Below are 25,743 nucleotides of genomic sequence, written 5' to 3'. Positions count from 1 at the left end.
TGGGGCATTCTCTCGAACTGGAAGAACCCCAGCGGGCAAATGAACGCCGTTTTTTCCTTGTCTTCTTCGGCCATAGGAATCTGGTAATATCCACTTCTCAAGTCCAACACAGAGAACCATTTGCTGCCAGACAAAGAGTCTAATGCATCATCGATGCAAGGGGTGGTGTACTGATCCGGTATTGTACGACTATTTAGTAACCTGTAGTCAATACACATACGTATGGAACCATTTTTCTTTCTGTCGATGACTATTGGTGATGCGTAAGGGCTGCGAGACTCTTTGATGATGCCTGCATGCGTGAGCTCTTGAAGATGTTTCCTTACGTCATCAATGTCAGCAGGAGTCAAACGTCTGGACCGTTGCCGGAATGGTCGGGAATCAGACAGATGGATGGTGTGCTCTACCCCTTAAGCTTCTCCAACCTCCCATTCCTCCATGGAGAACACATGTGATCGTTGGGAAAGCTTCTGCCGGAGTCGCTCTTTCCATTCCTCTGTTACAGGGGAGTCTCCAAAGTTGATCAGGGTTTTGTCAAAGTCTGTTGCGGTTGTCTTTTGGAAAGAGACAGTAGTGACACTCTCAGTAAGATACATGTGCCCTATGACAGTGCCCTCTGGTATAACCGTCTCCCTAAGGGACTGATTTTGGACTAGCATCTGGAAGTTGTTAACATTTACTGCATTGCCAGGCACAACCATGGGCTGCAATAGCACACTAGCTGGAAGTGGTGCTGAAGGGGATGTGTCTACCATCAGGATCTCTTTATCAACTTTTTGCATAAACTCAACTTTACAGCTGACCTGTAAGTCTTGCCCAGGGGGAAGTGTAAGGGAACCTGGACCTTGCCATGTAACCCAACTAACATCATCATCATCGACGGTAGGTGAAACTAAAGTTGGGGGTTTAGGCATGTTTTCGCAATGAACTTTTATGCCAAGAGTTTTGGTGATGTCAAGACCCTTTTCACTGCAGCGCTTGACCAGATTTCTCACATGACAGGTATTTGTCCCTATTATGACTGGTGTCTGCTCTTCAGACCTAGGACTGGGGCAAATGAGAGCAAGAACTGTTACAACCTCACTGATTCCAGTAACATCTGAAGGGTATTCCAGATCTACCAAACTGTAGCCACGGTAAGGATAGCTGCTGTTGGATTCACTCAAACCCCAGATGGCCAGACCAGAAACAGGATGCACGGGGACATCTGCGAGGTGCTTTTTGTACCATGACTCAAAAATAATAGTGACCTGTGAGCCACTATCCATGAGAGCATTACAGGGATGTCCTTTTACTTTCAACTTTACCAAACTGGGGGGCCCGATCAAACCTTCTGGAATTACCGTTGTGACTGGCGTGTTTACAACACTTCTTTTTACATCACAGTCTACTTCAGAAGGTGTGGGGTCGGTAACAGGCTGGTTTTCTTTCACAATTTTTAGGGCTCGTATCAGCTTCCTTATGACTTTGTTTTGTTTTTCTGGGTTGTGGCACTTTGCAACAAAGTGACCATTCTCCCCACACCGGTAGCAAAACTGCTCATCGGAGGGTCTCGAGGGTCTGGTGGGGATTCGGTAACCAGCTTCCACCGCTGAGACGGAAGGGTTTCTGACAGAGGGCTCATATGTGTTCTCTTTCCTATGCAGCTTTTGCTGCAGTCTCTTGAATTGCTTCTTTAGAGCCACTAACCCGGAGTCTTGGCTTGGTTCACCTGAGAGTGAAGGGGTCACAGGCGAGGGATTGGAGAGTTCTGCTCTAGCTTCAGTAGGTTTGGGGGCCAGAGCAGCCACCATTGACTTGAGCTCTTTTACCTCAGCTTTTAAACTTTGGATCTCTGCCTGTTTAGCATCAGCTATGTGCTTTGAGCGCACTGGATTCACTGAATTGTTGAGTTTCATCCTGGATGTTTCATACTCCTCTTCATGACGAATTTCACACAGCAGTTGTAGAAAAGTTGGTGGGTTATCCTTCCTCTCCCTTAATTGTAACTGAATTAGCATCAAGTTTAGAGGCGACAGCGCCTTTCAGTAGTTGAGACAAACGGGCTTTGTCCTTGTTGCTGGGCAAAATGCCTTTTCTCTGAACAACTTTAGACAGAGACCGCTCCAGGCGTCTAAGGAAATCAGACAACTTCTCCCCTGGTTGCTGGTACATCTGTCGAAAAGCAAAATACAGATCATCTCCAGACTCAGCAGTTCCAAAGGCACTCTCCAAGGCCTCCAGATATTCAGCTGGACTTGAATCAGGATGAGAGTCTCTTACAGCCTTAACTACTTCTAGTGCTGGTCCTCTTAAACATTCCATCAGCCTGCGCCTTTTTTCTCTCTCCATGCATTCGCACTCCTCCACCATGAGCCATGCCTGCTCAAGCCAGTGATCAAACTGCTCCTCCCCAGGTGGAACTGGCAGAAGTCCTGAGAAAATGCGTAGACGACGGTACCCACCTTCAGCAGGAGGTTTACTGGTTTTCTCCAACAGATCTCCCACTGCCTTTAAGATGGATTCAGTAGAGTTAGTGGGTGGTTGAGGGCTAGAGAGCAGGGCCTTAAGATCATCCATAGTCTTTCCCTCAGTCTCTAACAGCACTTTCAGTTTGGTACCAAACTCTTCAGGGGCTGGGTTGCTAGCTATGGTGACCAGGGGCCAAGTTTCTCCACTCTCAGGATACATCACTTCAGGGGGAATGCTTACAGTGGTGAGGTTCTCCTTAGTTTCACAGAGAACCATCAGGCTGCTCAAAGTAGTATCAAACATCCTGCCTCTGACACGCACACGTCCCAAGCACTTAATGGTTTGAACAACTTCTTCAATATGGGCTATTTCAACATCAGGTGGGACTATCACCATCAGTCCATGAGCCTCATCCAGCCCTTCTCCTCTGCACCACCTCTTCAGCTCAGAAATGAGCTGTGCTCTGTCTGCCATTTTGCTCTGTGGTTTAACAGATTTTTTTTTTTTTTAATTATCTGCACTGACTGTTAAAACCCCAATACTAATCACAAATCACCCCAATCCCAGCGGTGCCTCCATTTTATGTAACCATTCCTATCCTGCTCATAAGAGGATGGGCCCTAGGTTTGTTTCATATATACTCTTGTATGTGTGTGATATTCTGGATTAAATATATGGGTCACTAAAATGCCTTAAACTTAAACTTGGACTAAGACAAATACCTAAACTATGGTAAATAACTGAATAAATGGCACATTCTACTCAAACTCACAACAGAAACCTTGGTGTAAAAATAACAAGTTTTCACTTTAATTAAATAAAATAATTGTAAATAAAGACAGTATAAACTAAATGAAATGTCTGTGCCCTTAGGCTAAAATGCAAACACCAGTATACAATGACCAGTATACAGTATACAATTAAAAAAACAGTGTTTTCTTAAGGAATAAAATATTTCACACAATGTTTCACTTTTATAAAAATAATAAAAGCCGGCACCCCTTATTAGAAAAACAAACGTTGCAGGCCTGAGTCGTGGCTCGGGATCGTTGGAACCCAAAAATTACAGGTTCATTGAGTTAAAACAAAAAGAAACAGATACCTTATCCAAGCACAATGTTCCAGTCAGTTCACCTCAGTCCAGATGAGAATGGAAGTGCACACAGGTGTCCACACCGATATCCACACGATCTCTGATGATTATCCAACGTTGCCAGAGGAACTCTGAGCATCCCTGATAGCTCAGAGCGCTATCTGGTTCACGTCCTCTCGTTTCCTGGTCGGGAACTGACGAACAGCTACATGGCTAGCTGCGTTAGCTAACAGCTGCATCCACACAGTCCGATCACGTTTCTCTTAGCCTTTAGCCCGTGCTTAGCCAGCACGGAAGTCTGCATGTAATCAACAGTAATAAACTTTGTGCTGAAATTAACTGTCGCTCACAACTATCACTTGTCACTTACAAGATTATCAGGCTGACCATCAAAAGTACAAGCTATCAGAAGTTCAGCATAACAAGCTGTTCAATGCACAAACGAACTGTTTAATCCACTTTTTTTCTCACATGCGTCTCTCCTTCCATCCTTATCTCTTTCTGTGTTCGTCCCCCTCCCCTCACAGACGTAAGGTCACATGACAAAACAACCTGGTTTTAACAGAATTATTCTTCCTCTAAAAGAAAATCATTTTTTTCTTTTTTTGGCTTTTACATTATGAAATAAACTAACGTTCTCTTTTACAAACACAATTTAACATGAATCCGACCACTTTTTAAACACAATGAAAACATCAGATTTTTAACCACCTCTTAACTTTATATTCTTTTAACATGTTTTTTTAATCAGCATGAACTATTTATTTAAATGTGTTTTGACATTTCAGCTGGGTTACACCATGTAATGGGGTTTTTCAGTGCTGGGCCTGGGGACCGACAGCACTGCACAATTGGGAGGTCTGTCTTATTCTACTCACTCTGTGAGCGCGCTGTCCTAACGAGCTGACCATCAGAATCAGGTGTGCCAAACAAGGGAGGTGCACTGATACCCTGGAGCAGGAAGGAACACCGCTCCAGTACAGATTCAGAAGAAGAGATGGAACGTAGTGATAGCAAGCTGAGGCCTACAAAAAGAAGACTGACCGTCGCCCAAACAGGGACTTGAATTAAGCAGACCACCTTCTGCCATGTTGTGTGTAACACTGCTGTCTGACCTACTTGCAACCTAGCAAGCCGAGATTGTAAGCTAGCCCTGGAAGCGGGTAAAACAGCGGTCCCACTGAGGAGAAATCAGGCTGCCATGTCTCATCCTATGTAATGGGGTTTTTCAGTACTGGCCCTGGGGACCGACAGCACTGCACAATTGGGAAGTCTGTCTTATTCTACTCACTCTGTGAGCACTCTTTCCTAAAGGGCTGACCATCAGAATCAGGTGTGCCGAACAAGGGAGATGCACTGATCCCCGGGAGCAGGAAGGAACATCGCTCTAGTACAGAGTCAGCAGAAGAGATGGACCGTAGTGATAGCAAGGTGACTCCACCAAAAGCAGAGAGACCTTAGCCCAGGCTCTTGTGGAGCACTGGCTTCTCAACTTTTATAAAGCAGCAGTTTTACAACAAGCTGCCCAAAATAGACGATGGTGTCACGAGGATGAAAGCTAGAAGCAGTTATGGCACAGAGAGCCAAGGACCATTGAAGGCACAATTACCGTCACAGAAAGCTAAAGCAATACTGCAAAGCCCTCCCGTAGTCGGCAGGGTTCGAACCTGCGCGGGGAGACCCCAATGGATTTCAAGTCCATCGCCTTAACCTCTCGGCCACGACTACGCCTAATGTTAGAAAGCAAGCCCCCTTGTGTGGTGGCGCCCTGCACAGGCCAAGCTTCAGAAACAAAATCACGCAGAAAGATGAGGTGGTGAAAATTTTTTAACATTCCTGTAAACTCAACGGCAAAGGGGGTCCGTGATCCGGATTCGAACCAGGGTTGCTGCGGCCACAACGCAAAGTACTAACCACTATACGATCACGGCGTGCCACTGGCTCACCCCGGGTTTGAACCTGCGCGGGAAGACCCCAAAGAATTTCAAGTCCATCGCCTTAACCTCTTGGCCACGACTACGCCTAATGTTAGAAAGCAAGCCCCCTTGTCTGGTGGCGCCCGGCACAGGCCAAGCTTCAGAAACAAAATCACGCAGAAAGATGAGGTGGTAAAAAAATTTCATCCTTCCCGTATACTCAACGGCAAAGGGTTGCCGTGACCCAGATTCGAACCGTGGTTGCTGCGGCCACAACGCAGAGTACTAACCACTATACTATCACGGCGTGCCACTGGCTCACCCAGGACAACCCCTGGAACCCGAATACAAGAAGCAGCAGCGGCGTGTTTGTCCATCGAAGAGGGACTGGACATTTCGCAAATAAGTGCGAGGACCGTGAAAAATGCATGGACGCTTTGCCTCATGGCCTTCAGCAAACAGCACAGTCAGCAGGATTCGAACCTGCACGGGGAGACCCCAATGGATTTTGAGTCCATCGCCTTAACCACTCGGTCACAACTACGGGAGTAGACCAATTTCTGCTCAGTTTGTGTCCAACACTGCTGCCTGACCTTCTTGCAACCAACCCAGCTCAGTCAGCAAGTGGAGATTGCAAGCTAGCCCTGCAAGCGGGTAAAACAGCGGTCCCACTGAGGAGAAATCAGGCTGCCATGTCTCATCCTATGTAATGGGGTTTTTCAGTACTGGCCCTGGGGACCGACAGCACTGCACAATTGGGAAGTCTGTCTTATTCTACTCACTCCGTGAGCACTCTTTCCTAAAGGGCTGACCATCAGAATCATGTGTGCCGATCAAGGGAGATGTACTGACCCCCTGGAGAAGGAAGGAACATCGCTCTAATACAGAGTCAGCAGAAGAGATGGACCCGTAGTGATAGCAAGCTGAGGCCTCCAAAAAGTAGACTGACCTTCGCCCAAACAGGGACTTGAATTAAGCAGACCACCTTCTGCCCTGTTGTGTGTCACATTGCTGCCTGACCTACTTGCAACCTAGCAAGCCGAGAATGTAAGCTAGCCCTGGAAGTGGGTAAAACAGCAGTCCCACTGAGGAGAAATCATGATGCCATGTCTCATCCTATGTAATGGGGTTTTTCAGTGCTGGGCCTGGGGACCGACAGCACTGCACAATTCGGAGGTCTGTCTTATTCTACTCACTCTGTGAGCGCGCTTTCCTAACGAGCTGACCATCAGAATCAGGTGTGCCAAACAAGGGAGGTGCACTGATACCCTGGAGCAGGAAGGAACAACGCTCCAGTACAGATTCAGAAGAAGAGATGGACCGTAGTGATAGCAAGGTGACTCCGCCAAAAGCAGAAAGACCTTCGCCCGAACAGGGACTTGAACCCTGGACCCTCAGATTAAAAGTCTGATGCTCTACCGACTGAGCTATCCGGGCTCTTAAGGAGCACTGGCTTCTCACCTTTTATAAAGCAGCAATTTTACAACAAGCTGCCCAGAAGAGACGCAGGTGTCACGAGGATGAAAGCTAGAAGCAGTTATGGCACAGAGAGCGAAGGACCATAGATGGCACAATTACAGTCACAGAAAGCTAAAGCAATACTGCAAATCCTTCCGGAAATGGGAAGAGTTCGAACCTGCGCAGGGAGACCCCAATGGATTTCAAGTCCATCGTCTTAACCTCTCGGCCACGACTACGCCTAATGTTAGAAAGCAAGCCCCCTTGTCTGATGGCGCCCTGCACAGGCCAAGCTTCAGAAACAAAATCACGCAGAACGATGAGGTGGTAAAAAATGTTCAACCTTCCCGTATACTCAACGGCAGAGGGTTGCCGTGACCCGGATTCGAACCGGGGTTGCTGTGGCCACAACGCAGAGTACTAACCACTATACGATCACAGCGTGCCACTGGCTCACCCAAGACAACCCCTGGAGCCCGGATAGAAGAAGCAGCAGTGGCGTGTTTGTCCACCGAAGAGGGACTGGACATTTTGCAAATAAGTGCGAGGACCGTGAAAAATGCATGGATGCTTTGCCTCATGGCCTTCAGCAAACAGCGTAGTCAGCAGGATTTGAACCTGTGCGGGGAGACCCCAATGGATTTCAAGTCCATCACCTTAACCACTCGGCCACGACTGTAGACCAATTACTGCTCAGTTTGTGTCCAACACTGTTGCCTGACCTACTTGCAACCAACCCAGCTCAGTCAGCAAGCGGAGATTGCAAGCTAGCCCTGCAAGCGGGTAAAACACAGTCCCACTGAGGAGAAATCAGGCTGCCATGTCTCATCCTATGTAATGAGGTTTTTCAGTACTGGCCCTGGGGACCGACAGCACTGCACAATTGGGAAGTCTGTCTTATTCTACTCACTCTGTGAGCACTCTTTCCTAAAGGGCTGACCATCAGAATCAGGTTTGCCGAACAAGGGAGATGCACTGATCCCCGGGAGCAGAAAGGAACATCGCTCTAGTACAGAGTCAGCAGAAGAGATGGACCGTAGTGATAGCAAGCTGAGGCCTACAAAAAGAAGACTGACCTACGCCCAAACAGGGACTTGAATTAAGCAGACAACCTTCTGCCATGTTGTGTGTAACACTGCTGCCTGACCTACTTGCAACCTAGCAAGCCGAGATTGTAAGCTACCCCTGGAAGCGGCTAAAACAGCAGTCCCACTGAGGAGAAATCAGGCTGCCATGTCTCATCCTATGTAATGGGGTTTTTCAGTACTGGCCCTGGGAACCGACAGCACTGCACAAATGGGAGGTCTGTCTTATTCTACTCACTCCGTGAGCACTCTTTCCTAAAGGGCTGACCATCAGAATCATGTGTGCCGAACAAGGGAGATGTACTGACCCCTGGAGAAGGAAGGAACATCGCTCTAATACTGAGTCAGCAGAAGAGATGGACCCGTAGTGATAGCAAGCTGAGGCCTCCAAAAAGTAGACTGACCTTCGCCCAAACAGGGACTTGAATTAAGCAGACCACCTTCTGCCCTGTTGTGTGTCACATTGCTGCCTGACCTACTTGCAACCTAGCAAGCCGAGATTGTAAGCTAGCCCTGGAAGCGGGTAAAACAGCAGTCCCACTGAGGAGAAATCAGGCTGCCATGTCTCATCCTATATAATGTGGTTTTTCAGTGCTGGGCCTGGGGGCCGACATCACTGAACAATTCGGAGGTCTGTCTTATTCTACTCACTCTGTGAGCGCGCTTTCCTAAAGAGCTGACCATCAGAATCAGGTGTGCCAAACAAGGGAGGTGCACTGATACCCTGGAGCAGGAAGGAACACCGCTCCAGTACAGATTCAGAAGAAGAGATGGACCGTAGTGATAGCAAGGTGACTCCGGCAAAAGCAGACAGACCTTCACCCTAACAGGGACTTGAACCCTGGACCCTCAAATTAAAAGTCTGATTCTCTACCGACTGAGCTATCCAGGCTCTTGTGGAACACTGGCTTCTCACCTTTTATAAAGCAGCAGTTTTACAACAAGCTGCCCAGAAGAGATGCAGGTGTCACAAGGATGAAAGCTAGAAGCAGTTATGGCACAGAGAGCGAAGGACCATAGAAGGCACAATTACCGTCACAGAAAGCTAAAGCAATACTGCAAATCCCTCCCGTAGTCGACAGAGTTCGAACCTGCGCAGGGAGACCCCAATGGATTTCAAGTCAATCGCCTTAACCTTTTTTTTTTTTTTTTTTTTTTTATTGAAGAAATTAATCAATTCAAACATACATATCAATTATTCACATACAAAAGTACATAAGATTCTTTCTTTGACATAAAAAATTCCTAAAATCTTGAATTGACAGACATCTTACTTACAATTTAAAGAAAGAAGTCATTAAATAGTTTAATCTTTTAAAAATGAAAATTCAATTCCCAGCTCTTTGAAGACCATTAATACCTCCTGAGTAAAAATATTATAAAAAACATCAATCGTTTCCTCCAATTTAAAATAATAAAAAAGACATCCAACATATTTTTCAACTTTTCTCCTAAACACATTCCATACATCAATTAAAGCATTGTCCTTTTTCACCACCACTCTTCTTTCCCATATCACACTTTTCATCAGCATCACAAGTAAATTAATCAGCTTCTCATGTTTATATTTCTCATTAATGCCCAACATTAACACCTTTTCCCACTCAAAGTTTCCATTTCCCTCTCCTCTCAAAATTAAAAACATGCTTTTACATCTCTCATTAAAATCTTTCAGCTTATCACAATATAAAAACAAGTGTAAAAACCCTTCATCTGCATCTTTGCATACTTTACATATTGCACTTTCCTCCATCCCAATTTTGCTTAAAATCACATCTGTGAACACTGCTTTGTTCCTGATAAAATATTCCATATTCTCCAGTTTAGTCTGTACAATTTTCCCATTTATATTCCCCCATATTTTCTCTTCTGTTACATCATTGAACATCCGTAGCCAGTATTCATTTACAACAGGTTTCTTGAAAACCACATCTCTAAAAAAACAATAAAACATTTTCACAGTACATTCTTTAAAAGCACACAATTTTCCCCCCATATTTACATACACATCTTTTCCTTGATTTTCTTCTTCCATATTTTCAATTCTCTTTATCCATTCTTTAGGTATAGCATTCTTAATTAAATCATATTTGTTTGTAATCTCTTGTCTGCTATAATCCTCCTTTGCATCCTCCATCACATCCACAATGTATTGCACTGGTAAAAACCCCTCTTTGAATTCATATAAAACATCTCTGACTTTCATGATTCCAACATCCCACCATTTCTTAAAAAAAACCTGCTTCCCTTGATTTAAAATGCAGTTGTTTAAGAATAAAGGCTGATTTAAAATGTTCTCTCTACCTTGTGGCTTAAAATGCACATTATCTAAAAATTTTCCCCATGCTCTCATCAGTTCTTTATAAAATTCTGGCAGCCCCTCCGTCATCCAATTTGTTGTTTTCATCCATAAAATGTTGTCCCCCAGATTAAAATGACTACACTTGTTTAAAAAATGCCCCATTGTTCTTTTCCATGCTGCTTTATTTTCTTCGTCTAGATATTTGCTTATGATTTTCACCCTTAAACTGTTCTTTCTTTGCTCCACGTCCATTAGCCCTAGCCCCCCCTTCCCCACTGCTCCTATTAAAGTGTTATATGCAATTCTCGGTGGCTTTCCTTCCCATAAAAAATCTAAAAAACATTTTTTCAGCCTTTTTTCTGTCCACAACGGCATTGAAGCCACATATAAAATATGCCATAACTTAGAAACCATTAAAACATTCAAAATTAAAACCCTCCCCTTCAAAGTTAAGGACATTAATCTCCAAAAATTCAACCTTCTCTCGATCCCTCCTAACATCTCATCCCACATAATTCCTTCTGCTTTGGTTTCATCCCTCCCCATTAAAACACCTAAAATCTTTATTTCATTCATTTCCTTAAAATTAAAGTGCGCCGTTAAAACCTCACTTCCCCCGAATCTCATGCATACTGTTTTATCCTCGTTCACTTTAGCCCCTGATCCCCTGCAAAATGTTTGTACTATTTTCATTGCTTCCCTTACACTCAACAGATCTTGCAGCAATAGCGTAGTATCATCAGCGTATTGAAATATTTTATTCTCTCCTCCCTCTATGCCTATTCCTTTTATTCTCCCTTCCTGTTCTACCATTAACCCAGAGTTCGAACCTGCGCAGGGAGACCCCAATGGATTTCAAGTCCATCGCCTTAACCTCTCGGCCACCATCAGAATCATGTGTGCCGAACAAGGGAGATGTACTGACCCCCTGGAGAAGGAAGGAACATCGCTCTAATACTGAGTCAGCAGAAGAGATGGACCCGTAGTGATAGCAAGCTGAGGCCTCCAAAAAGTAGACTGACCTTCGCCCAAACAGGGACTTGAATTAAGCAGACCACCTTCTGCCCTGTTGTGTGTCACATTGCTGCCTGACCTACTTGCAACCTAGCAAGCCGAGATTGTAAGCTAGCCCTGGAAGCGGGTAAAACAGCAGTCCCACTGAGGAGAAATCAGGCTGCCATGTCTCATCCTATATAATGTGGTTTTTCAGTGCTGGGCCTGGGGACCGACATCACTGAACAATTCGGAGGTCTGTCTTATTCTACTCACTCTGTGAGCGCGCTTTCCTTACGAGCTGACCATCAGAATCAGGTGTGCCAAACAAGGGAGGTGCACTGATACCCTGGAGCAGGAAGGAACACCGCTCCAGTACAGATTCAGAAGAAGAGATGGACCGTAGTGATAGCAAGGTGACTCCGGCAAAAGCAGACAGACCTTCACCCTAACAGGGACTTGAACCCTGGACCCTCAAATTAAAAGTCTGATTCTCTACCGACTGAGCTATCCAGGCTCTTGTGGAACACTGGCTTCTCACCTTTTATAAAGCAGCAGTTTTACAACAAGCTGCCCAGAAGAGATGCAGGTGTCACAAGGATGAAAGCTAGAAGCAGTTATGGCACAGAGAGCGAAGGACCATAGAAGGCACAATTACCGTCACAGAAAGCTAAAGCAATACTGCAAATCCCTCCCGTAGTCGACAGAGTTCGAACCTGCGCAGGGAGACCCCAATGGATTTCAAGTCAATCGCCTTAACCTTTTTTTTTTTTTTTATTATTTATTGAAGAAATTAATCAATTCAAACATACATATCAATTATTCACATACAAAAGTACATAAGATTCTTTCTTTGACATAAAAAATTCCTAAAATCTTGAATTGACAGACATCTTACTTACAATTTAAAGAAAGAAGTCATTAAATAGTTTAATCTTTTAAAAATGAAAATTCAATTCCCAGCTCTTTGAAGACCATTAATACCTCCTGAGTAAAAATATTATAAAAAACATCAATCGTTTCCTCCAATTTAAAATAATAAAAAAGACATCCAACATATTTTTCAACTTTTCTCCTAAACACATTCCATACATCAATTAAAGCATTGTCCTTTTTCACCACCACTCTTCTTTCCCATATCACACTTTTCATCAGCATCACAAGTAAATAAATCAGCTTCTCATGTTTATATTTCTCATTAATGCCCAACATTAACACCTTTTCCCACTCAAAGTTTCCATTTCCCTCTCCTCTCAAAATTAAAAACATGCTTTTACATCTCTCATTAAAATCTTTCAGCTTATCACAATATAAAAACAAGTGTAAAAACCCTTCATCTGCATCTTTGCATACTTTACATATTGCACTTTCCTCCATCCCAATTTTGCTTAAAATCACATCTGTGAACACTGCTTTGTTCCTGATAAAATATTCCATATTCTCCAGTTTAGTCTGTACAATTTTCCCATTTATATTCCCCCATATTTTCTCTTCTGTTACATCATTGAACATCCGTAGCCAGTATTCATTTACAACAGGTTTCTTGAAAACCACATCTCTAAAAAAACAATAAAACATTTTCACAGTACATTCTTTAAAAGCACACAATTTTCCCCCCATATTTACATACACATCTTTTCCTTGATTTTCTTCTTCCATATTTTCAATTCTCTTTATCCATTCTTTAGGTATAGCATTCTTAATTAAATCATATTTGTTTGTAATCTCTTGTCTGCTATAATCCTCCTTTGCATCCTCCATCACATCCACAATGTATTGCACTGGTAAAAACCCCTCTTTGAATTCATATAAAACATCTCTGACTTTCATGATTCCAACATCCCACCATTTCTTAAAAAAAACCTGCTTCCCTTGATTTAAAATGCAGTTGTTTAAGAATAAAGGCTGATTTAAAATGTTCTCTCTACCTTGTGGCTTAAAATGCACATTATCTAAAAATTTTCCCCATGCTCTCATCAGTTCTTTATAAAATTCTGGCAGCCCCTCCGTCATCCAATTTGTTGTTTTCATCCATAAAATGTTGTCCCCCAGATTAAAATGACTACACTTGTTTAAAAAATGCCCCATTGTTCTTTTCCATGCTGCTTTATTTTCTTCGTCTAGATATTTGCTTATGATTTTCACCCTTAAACTGTTCTTTCTTTGCTCCACGTCCATTAGCCCTAGCCCCCCCTTCCCCACTGCTCCTATTAAAGTGTTATATGCAATTCTCGGTGGCTTTCCTTCCCATAAAAAATCTAAAAAACATTTTTTCAGCCTTTTTTCTGTCCACAACGGCATTGAAGCCACATATAAAATATGCCATAACTTAGAAACCATTAAAACATTCAAAATTAAAACCCTCCCCTTCAAAGTTAAGGACATTAATCTCCAAAAATTCAACCTTCTCTCGATCCCTCCTAACATCTCATCCCACATAATTCCTTCTGCTTTGGTTTCATCCCTCCCCATTAAAACACCTAAAATCTTTATTTCATTCATTTCCTTAAAATTAAAGTGCGCCGTTAAAACCTCACTTCCCCCGAATCTCATGCATACTGTTTTATCCTCGTTCACTTTAGCCCCTGATCCCCTGCAAAATGTTTGTACTATTTTCATTGCTTCCCTTACACTCAACAGATCTTGCAGCAATAGCGTAGTATCATCAGCGTATTGAAATATTTTATTCTCTCCTCCCTCTATGCCTATTCCTTTTATTCTCCCTTCCTGTTCTACCATTAACCCAGAGTTCGAACCTGCGCAGGGAGACCCCAATGGATTTCAAGTCCATCGCCTTAACCTCTCGGCCACGACTACGCCTAATGTTAGGTAGTACACATAATGGGTTCGTGGAAAAAACCCCATTCATTTAAATTGCCATATACCGCATAATGGTTCGAAGGGATTGTACTGTCAATTTGGATCCATTTTCTTCTTTAGAAAACTGGCCAACGGGACGAGTCGGCTTACCCACCTTTTCAGTAGGGAATCCGCAGTAAACCAAGTATTGACACCTCTAGGGGGTGATGTTGACCACCGGGAGAGCCCCCCCACCCCCACCCCCACCTCCCACGAACCCTATAAAGGTCCTTTTGCCATCGTTCTGCTGGCCGTTGGGGGTATTCGCTCCCAGGACCCTATTATTTGGCCTTTCTCCTATTAAACGAATGGCCGGGGCAGTTCTAGGGTGGGCTTCGCATCCCAGCGGGCCGCGTTTTGTCCACCCGCCATATGGGCCCGCTTAGCGGACCCCCGTGACCACGAACCCTATAAAGGTCCTTTTGCCATCGTTCTGCTGGCCATTGGGGGTATTCGCTCCCAGGACCCTATTATTTGGCCTTTCTCCCATTAAACGAATGGCCGGGGCTGTTCTAGGGTGGGCTTCGCATCCCAGCGAGCTGCGTTTTGTCCACCCGCCATATGGGTCCGCTGTGCAGACCCCCGTGACCACGAACCCATTATTTGTCCATTTAACCATTATCATCGCGGATCGGACCCTCCAGCCGCGAGGACCCCCGACCCGGACCCCCGGTCCCACGGAACCACTATTTGTCCACTTTTCCACTATTTTTACGGAACGTTCCCAAAAGGGTCCCAGAGGTGGGGGGTGGGCGTCCCCGCCCAGCGGGCGCTCACCGGCGCCCCCTCTGGCCATTTCGGGGTCGCCGACGCAAGTCGCTCCGATCGGCCCGCGGTCTCGGTGAGGTCACTGGGGGGGCCCCACGGACCCCGCTGTGAAATTTGGGACCCCTGGGACGTTTCTAAAAAAATCCTACCTGCCATTTATTCCCATGCTTTCGGCCTAGCGGATTCGTGGACACGACTCCCAAGGGTCCGATCGGGCCGAATTTTGGATATGTGTCTCGAGGGCATCCCCTCGACCAGGCACAGAAGTCTGGTGGCCCTACGACCTTCTTTAGGGGTCAAACGGTCACAGAAGGGACCCCACGTCCACAAAAGCGGTACGCGTTTTGATGGGAGGTGGGATGTCCACAGTTCGGAGACGATAGGTTGTAGGGCCCCCAGATTTGAGATTCTGGCTTCTCAGGGGCCCCTCAACAAGGGCTCCGAAACACGTAGTCGTAGGACCCATGGAAAAAAAGGGCATCGCGCTAGGTCCTCACGCTTTTGACAGCACGTTCTAGGGGCCCTCAGGAGCAACCGATCCAAATTTTGGGCCCCTAGGACGTTTCTAAAAAAACCCTCCTGCCATTTACTTGAATGTGTTCGGCCTAGCGGTTTCGTGGACACGGCTCGCCGGGGTCCGATCGGGCCGAATTTTGGATATGTGTCTCATGGGGGCCACCTCGACCGGGCATAGAAGTCTGGTGACCCTACGACCTTATTTAGGGGTCAAAGGGTCAAAAAAGGGAGCGCTTGTCCACCAAACCGGTACGCGTTTACATTGGAGATGGGACATCCGCCCTTCGGAGACGATGGGTCGTAGGGCCCCGAGATTCGAGATTCTCGCATCTCAGAGGCCCCTCTCCCATGTCCCCAAAGCACGAAGCTGTAGGACCTTGAAAAAATAATTCCCATCCGGCACCCTGAAATCTCTCAAAAGGCTCTGATCATGTAAGAGTCAGAGAGGGCTGAGGGAGAGATTTTGTGCAGGAGGCTCCGAATTATCCCCTCGCCTTAGGGCCCCGCTCTTTCGGCAGCTCAATCGGGGCGGCCCCTGGACCCACCGATCCGAATTTCGGGCCCCTGGGTCTTTTCTAAAAAAGTCCCACCTGCCATATATTTGAATGGGGTTCAAATAAATTGCGGGTGGACATGCACCACATGTGGTTTTCTATGCATAATTCTACAGTATTATGGGACAAAACTTACAAAAATGGGTTCCTCGGAGCTTGCAGAGTACAGCAGATGAGACTTCAACCACGAAATCGCTGAAATTGATCCGTCCACGGAACCATTAGGAAGGGCGTGCTGAATAAATGGCAAATGGGAGGTTTTTTTAAAAAAAATGTCCATTTACAATTTATTCAGCGGGACCTCCGTAGTGCTCTGGTGGACATAATTTTTTATGCATATTTTACATTATTATTGGATAAAACTTACAAAAATGGATTCCTCTGGGTGTCCTGAGTACAGTAAAGGTCTTTTCATTAACAATAACACACATTTGAAATAAAAAAAGTTAAATACAGTTGCTATTTAATGAAAAGTGAGATACGCACCACATGTGGTGCACATGTGTGCCAAAATTCAACGCTCATTTTTATGCAAATTCTACAGTATTATGGGTTAAAACTTACAAAAATTGATTCCTCTGAGTGCCCTGAGTACAGTACAACTGTTTTCTCTCGGCCTCATAAAAAAAATTTTCTTCCGACTTCCACCCCCCTTGAGCTGCCTTCTCTAGCCGGGGAGGGTGCACCCTGGCCGGCATGGATGAGTAGGTGCGAGGGGGGTGGATGGTACTATTTTTTTGCAAATATCTCCGCGAAGCGGTGGACCCCGGGGCTGAAATTCAGGGGATCCCTAGAGGGTCGAGGGGCCTACCTTATGCGACCACCCTCTAGTTCCTGGGTGGTCCGGTTCCTGAGTTATCCCGGTTCAAATCCCACATTTTGGGGGGCCGTAACTTTGACCCCCGGGGTCATAGGGACATGGGGCAGGTGTCATCGGATAGAGGGCCACCTGTTCTGACCTTGACCCGATTTTGGTGCAGTTTGGCCCCGTTTTGCGGAGTTACAGTTTGGCAAAGTCTGTGACATTTTGGTTAACCAAAATCCAACATTTTTTATATGCATATTTCTACAGTATAATGGGATAAAACTTACAAAAATGGATTCCTCTGAGTGCCCTGGGTACAGTACAAGTGTTTTCTCTAGGCCTCATAAAAAAATTTTTCTTCCGACTTCCACCCCCTTCGAGCTGCCTTCTCTAGCCGGGGAGGGTGCACCCTGGCCCGCATGGATGAGTAGGTGCGAGGGGGGTGGATGGTACTATTTTTTTGCTAATATCTCCGCGATGCGTTAGACCCCGCGGCTGAAATTCGGGAGATCCCGAGAGGGTTGTGGACACGACGTGGACACGACTCCGAAGGGTCCGATCGGGCCGAATTTTGGATATGTGTCTCGAGGGGATCCCCTCGACTGGGCACTGAAGTCTGGTGGCCCTACCACCTTCTCTAGGGGTCAAACGGTCACAGAAGGGACCCCACGTCCACAAAAGCGTTACGCGTTTTGATGGGAGGTGGGACGTCCACAGTTCGGAGACGATAGGCCGTAGGGCCCCCAGATTTTAGATTCTGGCATCTCAGGGGCCCCTCACCCAGGGCCCCGAAGCACATAGTCGTAGGACTAAAGGGAAAAAAGTGCATCGCACTAGGGCCCCGCGCTTTTGATTGCACGATCCAGGGGCCCCAAAGAGCCACCGTTCCGAATTTCGGGCCCCTGGGACTTTTCTAAAAAAATCCCACCTGCCATTTATTTGAATGTGTTCAGCATAGCGGGTTCGTGGACACTGATTGCAAGGGCTCTTGGGCCCCGGGCCTTCATAAGCTTACTGGGGGAAGCCCCAGGAGCCACCGTTCCAAGTTTTGGGCCCCAGGGATGTCTCAGAAAAAAATGTCCGAACGAGGCTCTTTTCTAACGCTAATGGTCAAATGGACAAATATTGGGTCCGTGGGACCCGGGGGTGGGGTCCGCAAATGTTCCGCATGTGATCTGTGGTCATTCCGTGAACATAATGGTCAAATGGACAAATAGTGGGTTCGTGGGACCCAGGGTGGGGGTCCACAAGTGGTCCGCAGATGATCCGCAGTCATTGTGTGAACATAATGGTCAAATGGACAAATATTGGGTTCTTGGGACCCAGGGTGGGGGTCCGCAAGTGGTCCGCAGATGATCCGCAGTCATTGTGTGAACATAATGGTCAAATGGACAAATAGTGGGTTTGTGGGACCCAGGGTGGGGGTCCGCAAGTGGTCCGCAGATGATCCGCAGTCATTGTGTGAATATAATGGTCAAATGGACAAATAGTGGGTTTGTGGGACCCAGGGTGGGGGTCCGCAAGTGGTCCGCAGATGATCCGCAGTCATTGTGTAAATATAATGGTCAAATGGACAAATACTAGGTTCGTGGGACCCAGGGTGGGGGTCCGCAAGGGGTCCGCAGATGATCCGCAGTCATTGTGTGAATATAATGGTCAAATGGACAAATAATGGGTTCGTGGGACCCGGGTTGGGGGTCCGACGGGGGTCCGCACCGGTTCTGTGGTCATTCTGTAACTTTAAAGGTCAAATGGACAAATATTGGTTTCGTGGGCAAAAAAATCGTCCATCCCCCATTCGGGTAAATGCCACTGTTTTAAACCTGAGGTGTACTGCTCCGTGCGCCACCCTGTGGAGAAGTGCTGAATGGCATTTAGGGGCCTCAAATTTGGGTAAGCTTCCGCGAGGCCCCTCGGGGGTCCAGATCCTCTCGCACCGGTCAGGGGTCTCCCATGGGCCAGCGCAGTCGGCAGACATCGACACCGCGTCCGGCAAAAAAGTTTTGGGGTCAGCGCGCAGGTCCCCTTAACCCACGTACACGAGCCCTCAAACTTATACCTGAATGGACGCTCCAAAAAAAAAAAAGGCTGACCATAAGAATCAGGTGTGCCGAACAAGCCAACCAATTTCTGCTCAGTTTGTGTCCAACACTGCTGCCTGACCTACTTGCAACCAACCCAGCTCAGTCAGCAAGCGGAGATTGCAAGCTAGCCCTGCAAGCGGGTAAAACAGCGATCCCACTGGGGACTGACAGCACTGCACAATTGGGAAGTCTGTCTTATTCTTCTCACTCTTTGAGCGCTCTTTCCTAAAGGGCTGACCATCAGAATCAGGTGTGCCGATTAAGGGAGGTGCACTGATACCCTGGAGCAGGAAGGAACACCGCTCCAGTACAGATTTAGAAGAAGAGATGGACCGTAGTGATAGCAGGGTGACTCCGCCAAAAGCAGACAGACCTTCTCCCAAACAGGGACTTGAACCCTGGACCCTCAGATTAAAAGTCTGATGCTCTACCGACTGAGCTATCCGGGCTCTTGTGGAGCACTGGCTTCTCACCTTTTATAAAGCAGCAGTTTTACAACAAGCTGCCCAGAAGAGACGCAGGTGTCACGAGGATGAAAGCTAGAAGCAGTTATGGCACAGAGAGCGAAGGACCATAGATGGCACAATTACCGTCACAGAAAGCTAAAGCAATACTGCAAAGCCCTCCCGTAGTCGGCAGGGTTCGAACCTGCGTGGGGAGACCCCAATGGATCTCAAGTCCATCGCCTTAACCTCTCGGCCACGACTACGCCTAATCTTAGAAAGCAAGCCCCCTTGTCTGGTGGCGCCCTGCACAGGCCAAGCTTCAGAAACAAAATCACGCAGAAAGATGAGGTGGTAAAAAAATTTTCAACCTTCCCGTATACTCAACGGCAAAGGGTTGCTGTGACCCTGATTCGAACCGGGGTTGCTGCGGCCACAACGCAAAGTATTAACCACTATACGATCACGCCGTGCCACTGGCTCACCCAAGAGAACCCCTGGAGCCCGGATACAAGAAGCAGCAGCGGCATGTTTGTCAATCGAAGAGGGACTGGACATTTCGCAAATAAGTGCGAGGACCATGAAAAATGCATGGATGCTTTGCCTCATGGCCTTCAGCAAACAGTTTAGTCAGCAGGATTTGAACTTGCGAGGGGAGACCCCAATGGATTTCTAGTCCATCGCCTTAACCACTCGGCCACGACTACGGGAGTAGACCAATTTCTGCTCAGTTTGTGTCCAACGCTGCTGCCTGACCTACTTGCAACCAACCCAGCTCAGTCAGCAAGCGGAGATTGCAAGATAGCCCTGCAAGCGGGTAAAACAGCGGTCCCACTGAGGAGAAATAAGCCTGCCATGTCTCATCCTATGTAATGGGGTTTTTCAGTACTGACCCTGGGGACCGACAGCACTGCACAATTGGGAAGTCTGTCTTATTCTACTCACTCTGTGAGCACTCTTTCCTAAAGGGCTGACCATCAGAATCAGGTGTGCCCAACAAGGGAGATGCACTGATCCCCGGTAGCAGGAAGGAACATTGCTCTAGTACAGAGTCAGCAGATGAGATGGACCATAGTGATAGCAAGCTGAGGCCTACAAAAAGAAGACTGACCTTCACCCAAACAGGGACTTGAATTAAGCAGGCCACCTTCTGCCATGTTTTGTGTAACACTGCTGCCTGACCTACATACAACCTAGCAAGCGGAGATTGTAAGCTAGCCCTGGAAGCGGCTAAAACAGCAGTCCCACTGAGGAGAAATCAGGCTGCCATGTCTCATCCTATGTAATGGGGTTTTTCAGTGCTGAGCCTGTGGACCGACAGCACTGCACAATTCGGAGGTCTGTCTTATTCTACTCACTCTGTGAGCGCGCTTTCCTAACGAGCTGACCATCAGAATCAGGTGTGCCAAACAAGGGAGGTGCACTGATACCCTGGAGCAGGAAGGAACACCGCTCCAGTACAGATTCAGAAGAAGAGATGGACCGTAGTGATAGCAAGGTGACTCCGCCAAAAGCAGACAGACCTTCACCCGAACAGGGATTTGAGCCCTGGACCCTCAGATTAAAAGTCTGATGCTCTACCGACTGAGCTATCCGGGCTCCTGTGGAGCACTGGCTTCTCACCTTTTATAAAGCAGCAATTTTACAACAAGCTGGCCAGAAGAGACGCAGGTGTCACGAGGATGAAAGCTAGAAGCAGTTATGGCACAGAGAGCGAAGGACCATAGATGGCACAATTACAGTCACAGAAAGCTAAAGCAATACTGCAAATCCTTCCGGAAATGGGAAGAGTTCGAACCTGCGCAGGGAGACCCCAATGAATTTCAAGTCCATCGCCTTAACCTCTCGGCCACGACTACGCCTAATGTTAGAAAGCAAGCCCCCTTGTCTGATGGCGCCCTGCACAGGCCAAGCTTCAGAAAAAAAATCACGCAGAAAGATGAGGTGGTAAAAAATTTTCAACCTTCCCGTATACTCAACGGCAAAGGGTTGCCGTGACTCGGATTCGAACCAGGGTTGCTGCGGCCTCAGCGCAGAGTACTAACCAATATACAATCACGGCGTGCCACTGGCTCACCCAAGACAACCCCTGGAGCCCAGATACAAGAAGCAGCAGCAGCGTGTTTGTCCATCGATGAGAGGACTGGACATTTCGCAAATAAGTGCGAGGACCGTGAAAAATGCATGGATGCTTTGCCTCATGGCCTTCAGCAAACAGCGTAGTCAGCAGGATTCGAACCTGCGCGGGGAGACCCCAATGGATTTCAAGTCCATCACCTTAACCACTCGGCCACGACTACGGGAGTAGACCAACTTCTGCTCAGTTTGTGTCCAACACTGCTGCCTGACCTACTTGCAACCAACCCAGCTCAGTCAGCAAGCGGAGATTGCAAGCTAGCCCTGCAAGCGGCTAAAACAGCGATCCCACTGAGGAGAAATCAGGCTGCCATGTCTCATCCTATGTAATGGGGTTTTTCAGTCCTGGCCCTGGGGACCGACAACACTGCACAATTGGGAAGTCTCAGAATCAGGTGTGCCGAACAAGGGAGATGCACTGATCCCCGGGAGCAGGAAGGAACATCGCTCTAGTACAAAGTCAGCAGAAGAGATGGACCGTAGTGATAGCAAGCTGAGGCCTACAAAAAGAAGACTGACCTTCGCCCAAACAGGGACTTGAATTAAGCAGACCACCTTCTGCCATGTTGTGTGTAACACTGCTGCCTGACCTACTTGCAACCTAGCAAGCCGAGATTGTAAGCTAGCCCTGGAAGCGGCTAAAACAGCAGTCCCACTAAGGAGGAATCAGGCTGCCATGTCTCATCCTATGTAATGGGGTTTTCAGTACTGGCCCTGGGGACCGACAGCACTGCACAAATGGGAGGTCTGTCTTATTCTACTCAATCCGTGAGCACTCTTTCTTAAAGGGCTGACCATCAGAATCATGTGTGCCGAACAAGGGAGATGCACTGATCCCCGGGAGAAGGAAGGAACATCGCTCTAATACAGAGTCAGCAGAAGAGATGGACCCGTAGTGATAGTAAGGTGACTCCGCCAAAAGCAGACAGACCTTCACCCTAACAGGGACTTGAACCCTGGACCCTCAAATTAAGCTAAAGCAATACTGCAAATCCCTCCCGTAGTCGGCAGAGTTCGAACCTGCGCAGGGAGACCCCAATGGATTTAAAGTCCATCGCCTTAACCTCTCGGCCAAAAACAGGGCAAAAGGGACTGCTACAAGGGGGAAAGTAAGGGAAAAGAGAAGGAGAAAGGAGGGAAAGCAAGAAAAAGAAAAAAAATTATCCATCAAACTTCATGAACACTCACAAAGGATTTAAGTAAAGTGTTTGATTGGTTTTTGACTATATTTTTAATAAAAAAATTAATAATTATAATAATAATCTGACAAACACACCACAAACTCTTGCCAGGACTTGCACCTGGAATCTTCCACCCAAAGGGTGGATGTGTTACTATTACACCACAAGAGCTGTGTCTTTCCTTTTTTTTACAAACACTGCAAATGAAACACTGGAAACAGCAACTAAAAACAAAATGTTCACAGCACAACACACACACAGCACAACATATGCAACTATATAAAAACCTAACTATATACATTACTATATACACCAATGAAAAAAAAATCAAAGAACTCCCTGTACTTTCTCTCTCCACTGTGCAACAGAGAGGCCTGAGGCTGGACAATACCACCGGCCCTTCAGCTGAGTGTGGCCAGTTGTCTTATTTTTTGCCAGCCCACACTGCTTGCAGATATAGTGATATATATCCTTTGCTAGTCGTTTCCATGGTGGTTCACCTCTAGCCACTCACTCCTCATCCTCTTGGGCAGCTTTCTGCCTTCTCCATGTGCGCTGCCTGGGCTGAGTGGTAGGACAAGTTTGTGATGGCAAGGTATTAGGCTTCTGGAATTGGGGAGGGGGCTGGAATTGGGGTGGTGGCTGGAATTGGGAAGGTGGCTGGAATTGGGGAGGGGGCTGGAATTGGAAAGGTGGCTGGAATTGGAGAGGGGGCTGGAATTGGGGAGGGGGATGGAATTGGGTAGAATGAGGCAGTGGTAGACCTGGTTGGTAGCTGGGAAAGGGTGGGTAGGACCCAGGGGGGAATGCAAAGTGTGGTGCTGGTGGGTATATGGGAAATGCAGAGTAAGATCAAGGAGGAGGGGTGGGCATTGGGCACCTGTTGGAGATACGCTTACGAATGAAGGCCTCTCCCTCCTGATTTGCTGAATCCTGAAATACCATGGCCTCATGCCCATGCTGTGCAGGAACAGCTGGAAGTTCGCGCACTTCAGGAAGAGCCTCCTTTGCCAAATATACTTGTTTGGGCAGTGCAGTACCCTGCAGAAGCATGTCTCTGTCTACACGTTTCTGTCTTTTTAGTAGCCTGCAAGAGAAACATTCTTCATCTTAAATTAGCAATTTAAGTGAATAAAAGCCCATTGTCTTTACTTCCTGTAGCATCATTTTTAAAAGCATGTACAAGAAGGTTTTATAAGTACAATCTTGATATACTACTGTGATTGTGCAAAAGTATCGCATAAAACAAGACTCACCACGAGGAGACAGTAGTGGTGTTTATCGGGACCAAAACTAGGTTAGTCTGTCCTAGAACCTCTCTGCTGTCCTCCATCAGCTGTTTTAAGTGGCTGTATACCACCACAATAGATTGTGGAATTGGCAGAGTTTTTCCTTGTGTGTCCCTGGGCCTGTTCCGTGCTTGCTGAAACTCTTTCAAAAGCCTTAGGCAAACACATTCACAGACCCTGTGGACTTCAGGGTCCTGAGCTGCCTGCCCATGAGTCATGAACAATCTATGGAAAAGAAAGATGATATAATCTGAACTGTATACTGGGTTATAAACTAGTGACGATCCAAATAGTCAAATTACCTCTCTGCTGCCTGCTGTCCTGGAGCAGAGCCACTCTGCTTCCTGGATGCTCTCCAAGGTCCTGTCAAAGCCTTCTTCTTAACCCTCTGGCTATATTTTGATGGTACCTTGTCCATGGCATGCAGAGCCATGTACAGCTGGACTATGTTGGCCTCCTCTTGTGATGACAAGGCAGTGATCGTTCGGTTTAGGCCAACCAAGTAGGCTGCCAGGGCATCAACTGCCTCCCAGCCCAAGACACCTCTGGAATCACACTGTGTACTCTGGAAATTGAGAAAAATGCCAAACACAGTCCAATAAACATATACGGTGTTGTAATAATTATTTTGCATTGTACATGCATATATTTTAACTTTACACATTGGTGACAATAGGCGTTTTGCACTGTACCAGATAAATTTTTTTTAAAAGTAAAAAATAGTACAGGATAGCAATATTACCTGGCTTGATGTGCTAGGACTTGCAGTGTCATCCTCCTCTTCCTCAGTGACCTCCTCATCTGGGGATTTGGGTTCAGTGTCACCCACCTGACTTGTCACCTGGACCTGCACGACAGCTACTGGAGAGTCATCAGCCCTAAGGTCAGCTGCATGGCACACAGTCGTGTCAATTTCACTATCCTCTTCGGGCTCCTCTGGGGGGACTTCAGGCATGTCATTGTGGTGTGCAATCAACTGGTCGCCTCTATTGGACTGGGCCAACAAGTACTCCACTGCAATGCGCTCCCCTGCAATAATTTGTACCACATTGTTAATGGGGAGAGGACACACACACTCACACACACACACAAACAAACAAACACAGGAGAGAGAGAAATACTCCAATGCTCAGCATTTTCCTGTGAGATATCTTACCAGTGGGTTTTCCTGGAGGGGTAAATTCTGGCATCAAAGCCCGACCAAGGACCCGTTGGCTCATGCTGTTTAAATGAGACATTGTGCAGATATCAAATGTCCTTAGGGTTGAGGCCCCCACCACAGATACAGCTTCTTTTGCCCGGCTCATGTTCCACACTGATCCCCGGGAGCAGGAAGGAACATCGCTCTAGTACAGAGTCAGCAGAAGAGATGGACCGTAGTGATAGCAAGCTGAGGCCTACAAAAGAAGACTGACCTTCGCCCAAACAGGGACTTGAATTAAGCAGACCACCTTCTCCTATGTTGTGTGTAACACTGCTGCCTGACCTACTTGCAACCTAGCAAGCGGAGATTGTAAGCTAGCCCTGGAAGCGGCTAAAACAGCAGTCCCACTGAGGAGAAATCAGGCTGCCATGTCTCATCCTATGTAATGGGTTTTTTCAGTACTGGAAAAAAGAATGAATGAAAAATAGGCGGAAAATAGTTTATTTGAATTTGGCGCTCTCTCCTGAGAACTGGTGACGCGCTCTGACGCACCGGTCAGCTGATGGAGGCGGAACTTACAGCGATTGCAAATTCCTGTCTTTCTTTTTATTTTAGAGAGTTTTTATATATGTGAGAGTGTGTTTTATGTTGAATGTGAATGTATGT

General features: G+C 46.6%; 6 non-coding genes across 6 annotated transcripts; all 6 read right to left on the bottom strand.

The window, feature by feature from the left end:
* Positions 1-5,190: 5,190 nt before the first annotated feature.
* Positions 5,191-5,272, bottom strand: trnas-uga (transfer RNA serine (anticodon UGA)). Its single transcript has one exon. It is a non-coding gene; the product is annotated as a tRNA-Ser (tRNA).
* Positions 5,273-5,922: 650 nt separating this feature from the next.
* Positions 5,923-6,004, bottom strand: trnal-caa (transfer RNA leucine (anticodon CAA)). The gene has a single exon. It is a non-coding gene; the product is annotated as a tRNA-Leu (tRNA).
* Positions 6,005-6,824: 820 nt separating this feature from the next.
* On the bottom strand, positions 6,825-6,897 carry trnak-uuu (transfer RNA lysine (anticodon UUU)). Its single transcript has one exon. It is a non-coding gene; the product is annotated as a tRNA-Lys (tRNA).
* Positions 6,898-19,260: 12,363 nt separating this feature from the next.
* Positions 19,261-19,333, bottom strand: trnak-uuu (transfer RNA lysine (anticodon UUU)). Its single transcript has one exon. It is a non-coding gene; the product is annotated as a tRNA-Lys (tRNA).
* Positions 19,334-19,511: 178 nt separating this feature from the next.
* Positions 19,512-19,593, bottom strand: trnas-uga (transfer RNA serine (anticodon UGA)). The gene has a single exon. It is a non-coding gene; the product is annotated as a tRNA-Ser (tRNA).
* A 1,952-nt stretch (positions 19,594-21,545) lies between these two features.
* trnas-uga (transfer RNA serine (anticodon UGA)) lies at positions 21,546-21,627 on the bottom strand. Its single transcript has one exon. It is a non-coding gene; the product is annotated as a tRNA-Ser (tRNA).
* Positions 21,628-25,743: the final 4,116 nt, after the last annotated feature.

The sequence above is a fragment of the Carassius carassius genome, chromosome 18 (genome assembly GCF_963082965.1).
Source record: "Carassius carassius chromosome 18, fCarCar2.1, whole genome shotgun sequence".
NCBI lineage: Eukaryota > Metazoa > Chordata > Actinopteri > Cypriniformes > Cyprinidae > Carassius > Carassius carassius.
The sequence above is the reverse complement of the archived record's forward strand: the minus strand, read 5'-3'. Positions and strand labels throughout refer to the sequence as shown.